The 7254-nt window shown below is 33.4% G+C and overlaps 1 pseudogene; it reads left to right on the top strand.

Annotated features, from left to right (window-relative positions):
- Positions 1-7102, top strand: part of LOC106472237 — a 45389-nt pseudogene extending 38287 nt beyond the window's left edge.
- Positions 7103-7254: the final 152 nt, after the last annotated feature.

Consider the following 7254-nt stretch of genomic DNA (forward strand, 5'->3'; position numbering starts at 1 on the left):
CTATTGATTAAGGGCTACAACATTATAACAATTACGTCATATGTTGGTACAATACACTGTTTTCAAGGCTTGAGGTATGCACAGGAAATCCTATGGCATGTGTTACCCTCCTATTGATTAAGGGCTACAACATTATAACAATTACGTCATATGTTGGTACAATACACTGTTTTCAAGGCTTGAGGTATGCACAGGAAATCCTATGGCAGTTGTGCATGAGGTAATAGCTCTTAGCGATGTAGAAAAGTAAGTGAAATTTTTAAATTATAAAACTTCAAACATGTATTTTTGAGTTTTAATTACATGGATATGTTTTCTTGGTTATTACATTAGTTTTGAATGTCGTCAAATTTCAGACAGGTATTGTTAAGTTTTAGACAGATACATATTTGTTTTTGGTTATTACATTTTCATATGAAAGTGAGTTTTGTCAAACTTTAGCATCAGCAGTTTTTTACATTGTTGGCTCAAGAGATGGACTTCAAATCCATCACACCACAAATACTTTTGTGTGTGTGTGTATATATATATATATATATACTTCTATAGCATATAATCAGGAATTACACCATGATGTTCCTACTCATACCTATAAATATAAATCAACTGATCAAGTAAACTTTCATTATTCACATTTTAGTATATAGAATGGCTTTGAAATTATTAGCTTTTGATTCAAAAATTATTTCAATTAAGTAGAAAACTAACTAAAGGGTTATAATTCTAGGGGAGGATCCACTGGCAGATATCTCTGATGCAAGTGACATCAACTCTGTGGCAGGGCTCCTGAAGCTTTATCTTCGGGAACTGCGTGAACCTTTGTTTCCCATTTTCTTCTTCGAACAGTTTGTGGAAATAAGCCGTAAGTATGTTAACTAACACTAATACTGAAAATTAAAAGCTTAACAATAAGGATATTTATTGCTGATTTCTAAAACCCTGTCTCAAATTCATTTGCACAGTTACAATCATTGTTTTTTGTAGCCATACTAGTTTTGTTTGTTATCATTTAGAAGTGGAATCAAAACACGAATTCATCAACAGAGTTCAAGACGTTGTTTCTACCCTCCCTCGATCAGTTTTTACTGTACTGCGTTACCTCTTTGCATTTATAAACCAGTAAGTTCTTTTTCTCTTCTCCTAGATGTGATCTAAGTATTGCAGCATGAATAATTAATGATAGTTTAGTGAGGAACTATTGCAATCCAAAAAAATATTTTGAAATGTTTGATGATAAGTTAGATATTTTATTCTAAACACAAAGAGAAATTTAGCTCAATAAAAATACAAGTTCAAGTTATCATGTATCTGGAAGGATAAAATAAATCTGAACATTATATATGGCCATGTTAACATTGTTTAACTGTAATTTATGTGTATGGTTTCTTGCCTAAATTCACAGTTTTGGTGTTGAAAGAAAATTATTTTTTTTAGTTGGATGCACACCTTATCTAGGTTTTATTTCCATCTGAGATTTACAAGTTATTTTCTGAAGAGGGATTGCTTCTTTTAGGATCTTACTTATAAATTTTTATGCAGCCTCTCAGAGTTCAGTGATGAGAATATGATGGACCCCTACAATCTAGCCATCTGTTTTGGTCCCTCACTCTTGCCCATTCCAGAAGACAAGGATCAAGTTCAGTATCAGAGTATCGTAAATGAACTCATTAAGAACATCATTATCTATCAGGAGGAGATCTTTCCAAATGACGGAGGGATCATCTATGAAAAGTACATCAGTACTAATGTTCCAGATGAAAAGTAAGTACAAGTTTTTATTTTAAGCTAGATTCTGTCTTTACACTATATCCTGTTATATTACTACTTCTCTTTTAATATATATTTTAGTATGAAGTTGTGACAATAGTGTACATGCTTAAAACTGTGGTGAATCACTGTATGTGTTTGTATGCACTGGAATATAAATAAATTAATCTAGCCTGTGTGTTATTAAGTTGAAAAGACACCACATTAGGACTAATAATAACTTTAATTAGTTTTTGACAGACTCCAGTTAAGAAGGGTTGATAATATCATTTGTAATATTTTTCCAATTTCAGTATTTCTTTGGAATGGTTATGAATTCTTCTTTTGAGCAAAATACCTAAATTTGATTGACATGCTACAAAGTAAAGAATAGTATAACTGAATTAGTCTCATTATTTTATTTTTTTCTAACACCTGTTAGTGTGTGTGGGATCATACTCTTCCACTTTAGAAATTATAAGCATTGAAACTTAGCTTAATAAGTTGTATTTTAACTTCTTTCTCAAATTCAAAAGGTGTATAATTTATAACAAGAATTATTTTGCAAATAAATGTTCTTGAATTACAGTAAGTAAAATTTAAAAAGGTAGCCAGCTAAATAAACATGTATAAATTTTATTGGTTGAAGTTATCAGCAGACTGGCTTCCAGTTTAAATAATTAATACTGACAGGACATTTTATTGTAATCAGTGACATGGGAGACTCACCTGCTGAACAAGGAGGTGATCAGTTGGATGAGGGTGATACAACTCCAGCTGAGGATGGTGAGTTGAGGACAAGTTTTTAGAGTCACCATTAAACTACATAAGTATAATAGTAATGTAGAGTTGCTCAAAGTAGAAGATCTTTAAGCAAAATAAAGAAATAAAGATTACTTTTAGTACAACTGCAGTTAGTAACAGAAACTAATTCTTTTAACAGTTATTGTGTGTCATATTTTTACACAATGTCTGTAAACAAGCCCAGTTTATCTTGTATATTTTCTCACTACAGATGCTGTCTTTAAGGAGAAGGATATATCTCTGACAGTCTTTGGAAGTAAGTACTTCTTTTTTTATTAACTGTCATAATTTTCTTACCAATGTGTAATATTAAAAGTCTTGAAAATGTGCCTTCTTTCCTCTAGAGACTGATGTTCTTGAGGGTGTAGCACAACACAATTTCACAGCTCGTTCCAATCGAGAATTGTCCTTTAAGCAAGGGGACACACTGTTACTCTATGCTCAAGTTTCCAATGACTGGTGGAAAGGAAGTTTTAATGGGCAAGAAGGACTGATTCCTGATAAATATATCCTATTAAAAATTGGGTAAGTGATTAAGTAATCAACTGTTAATGAGAAAGTACTGATATTTACATATCTTTCCTTTTATCTAATTTTCTGCATATAATAGATTTAATACGATATCATTTATTAATAATATAATGCAACGTTAAAAGAGAGAACAATAAAATTAGTATTCCCTTTAACTAGTGATAACAGCAGCTAAGGAAAAATGTATCACTGAGCTTCTAAAATACTTTGATGATAATAAACTATGATCACGTGTAGTTTAAGTAAGTTATGTGATATTTTCTTTACCAAGGACTAGTGTTCATCTAAATTCATGCATGCATATTGTTAACATTTATAATACATTTATTTGTGTCATAGTGTTGGACTGTGAAAATTGTGCAAATTATTACTTTTAGGGATGAGGATAAAGAACGACTCAGCCAAGATGGAAGTGAGAAGCGCCATAGTAGCAGTGATTATATATCAGTATTTAATGCAAATACTAAAGCCAATGTTAAGAAAAGGATCCCTGAAGAGAGGACTATTAGTTCTTCATCAGATGCTCTTGTGTTCTCCACAGAGACAAGTCCAACAAAGGCCTCAACCAGCTCGTGGCAGAGTTGTGTGTCAACACAATCTCACAGTGGAATTAGGCAACAGCACAGATTTAGCCCTAGTACATTAACTAGTCATTTGGAACGAAACCAAGTTATGCATTCCAATAGTGTTGATGAAGTCATGGAAGACATACTGGAGGTCAAGGATCTGGCATCATATGATTTAAAAGATGAAAGATCAGACAATGAACTCGCACGAGACTTAGACAAAGCCTTAGCCTCAGTTTTTTCTAACATAGACTCACTAGAGAGAGAAAAAGGTTCTAGGAAAGTTACTCATGAGGATAAAATTCTTTCTTCTTCATGCAAAGATACCCCTGATTTAGTGATGGACCTTCCAGTGAACCAATCAAGTCCCACCGCCACATCCAAGATGAGTAATGAAAGCCTTGTACTTCTGTCTCATTCTAACCCTGAAAGTCCAGATGACCCAGAGATAACCACAGCAGATTGTTTTGCTAAGTCAAACCAGTGTACAATGAAGAAAGGTACAATGTCCAGAAGCATTGATTCAGTTCCACCTCACCCTCCTTCAAATGATGCTCAAACCCAGACCTTTCCAACAGTAGAATGCAGTGCAAGTGCCAACATTGACTTAACACCAACTTCTTCTCCCATGTTTCAAAAGAAATATTTTCACACCAAACCTGGCACATTTCCCATCTCAAGGTCTTTTAACAAATGCCAGACAGCATCTGAAACCGAGATCAGCAAAATTCCACCTGAAGTCCCTCGCAAACCTGTTAAGTCAAAAGTTGACACTATAGTGCCAGCATATCCAAGACACATTCGTGAATCCAAATCAAGTGGTAGTAACAGTGATGAAGAGGTTTCAAAAACTGTAACCAGTGGTGGGATTTCAACATTCAAACCCACCACTAAGAACAAACCGCTCATTATGAAGAAGACTTACAAACCAGCACCATCACCAGAGCCATTTCATCAATTCCAAGAAAGAGAGTATAAGCAGACATCTTGCTAAAAATATAAACTGTGATGCTCCTTTTTTAAAATAATTTGTCAAAAATAAAAATCTCATTTTTTAGAATCTTCTTTGTTAGATGTGTTCTGCGTAAATCAGATACCCTCTAAATCTTTTATTTTTTTCCAAATTTAAGAAGGTGTACATTTATGTTAGGCATTATGTAATATAATTTACATAAAATTGTGTTGGTACTGTGAAGTTTCATTTACAGAGGTAATTTTGATTTCAGTGTTATCCGTAATGTTTTTATTCATTCAATGTTGTTTTTTTATATATATTTTAGATAATTTAATGCTCCTGAAGACATTTTATTTATAACTTGTGACAAGATCAGATACATAGTATTTAGCACAAACAGACTTGTGACAACTTGTCATATTTTGGATATAAAAGCACACAAGAACTAATTACTGGTGACCTAATTTTAAGCAAAGCTCTGAAGTTTGTCTTCACAAAAATACAAATTAAACATTTTTTTCAGAACTACAATTTATATATAACTCAAGAAGTTTTTAAAATGTAAATTTAGGTCATTAATTCTGAATAATAGTTAGAAAGAGATTTGAAGATTTTGTAAAATTTTATTCCACAGTTATATTGTCCTGGATTCCAACTTTATTTGTTTTATGAATATAAAACACTGAAGAAATAGTATTGGGTTACTAAAAAAGATTTTGATGTTTAAGTGATGACTTGATATGAAGTGAACTTGTATTAAAACTGAAGGTTTAGCGGTTGGTTCAGTAGTATAGATATAGAAACCATAAAATCATTAAGAGATAATAAAGATAGTGTTACTTGTAAAGCTGATAAAGGAGGGTAAATTATAGTTCTCAGTAAATATGACTACGTTAAAGATGTGGAAGACCTATTAAATGAGGATACACATGAAACTTAAATATAACCCTACAAATAAGTAATATGAGTTACTAAAGACAAGTGTTAAAAACTGTAACTTTAACAGATGCAGAGATTAGGGATGCATGGGTAGTAAAATTTGGCAAATACCGGGTCCAGGTACTAGGTCACTAAGCTTTGGCCAGGGCTGGGTTATCCCCTCACCTCACCCCCCAAATAAAACATACACAAAAATTAGAAACAAAAACAAAATTGACGTTTATTACATTTAACTGAATAATCACCAACGGAAAATTCAAGTTTTACTTTTGCTTTCAATGCCTAGCCCCAACTTCTCAAACCCTAACCTCTATTGTTCTTAAAACTCCCACCTTCCCTATTGTTCTCTGAATCCCCGACTTTCAGCGGGCGGTCTGTATTTGTGTTTTAACTAAGCCAATTATTGATTGTAACTTTCAGTACAGTGTAAGTTGCCACAAAGATTAATGCTTAGATGCCATTTTCAATTACCCAGATTCGGCTGTTTCTAACTTCGACATTTGGCCAGAGCAGAGATGAATAGATTCATTCCAGAAAGAATGCACATAAACTCAACAACTCACACATCAACATACACACAAACAAATGCAGAAACACACATGCTTAGATAACACTGGTACTCACATAGTATGCCGAGCAGATCATGTTAGCTGTACTTAGTTAAACTACTCTCTTCCTGGCTCTTTTCGTGGCATTATTATCAAGAACCCTAGTTTTTCAAGCACATTGTGTAGGTGCTTCCACAAGCAATTTGAAGCTGAGAAAACAGATAAAGCTTCTGCACAAAGGCAAAGAATAAACAAGCTTCAGTACAGCAGTTCATAGTGCATTGTCCAACCAAACTGAGCGAATGAGCAGAGTAGGTAACATAGTCTGCTCCGAGGTTCTTCTCTTTGATCAAAGCTTGCATGCCAACATATTTGCCATTGTCAAAAGACTGCCCACAGCAATCTTGAATTCTTATATCCTTCTTTACATCGATATACAATGCTCAAACAAAATCTCTTGTTTCATCAGAAACTTGTGTCCATGTCCCAGGGTTGAATGTAAAGGATGGGTTAGTATCATCATTGCCATTGCAATAATTGATTTCTTCCTGTTTATGGGGGCTCAATTCAATTTGATGAGGTTGTTGGTCATCAACATCAAGAGTTGTAGTCTCTACATGATTGTGTTCACAATCTTGGTTGGCAGTTATGTTTTTGGCACTTACTGATTGAGGGTAAGGGCTCAGTTTGGTATGATGAGGTTGACAGTTATCAGCATCCAGAGATTTAGTGTATATATTGTTGTTTCCATTGTTTTGGCTGGTGAGGATTTTGGCACTAAAGAATGAAGGCCCTAAATCAGCTTCCTAGTTTGCTAGTTTCCTAGTTGGCATGATACTTGGAAACATCTCTTTTTCGGAAACCTTTTTCTGTCCTTATTCCACCACACGAGTAATCGTGTAATACTAAAACACAAAAGACGTCTGTATAATCATGTAATACTAAAACACAAAAGATGTCTGTATAATCATGTAATACTAAAACACAAAAGATGTCTGTATAATCATGTAATACTAAAACACAAAAGATGTTTGTATGATCATGTAATACTAAAACACAAAAGATGTCTGTATAATCATGTAATACTAAAACACAAAAGACGTCTGTATAATCATGTAATACTAAAACACAAAAGAATGTCTGTATAATCATGTAATACTAAAAC

This window comes from Limulus polyphemus, unplaced genomic scaffold (assembly GCF_000517525.1).
Source record: "Limulus polyphemus unplaced genomic scaffold, Limulus_polyphemus-2.1.2 Scaffold5181, whole genome shotgun sequence".
NCBI lineage: Eukaryota > Metazoa > Arthropoda > Merostomata > Xiphosura > Limulidae > Limulus > Limulus polyphemus.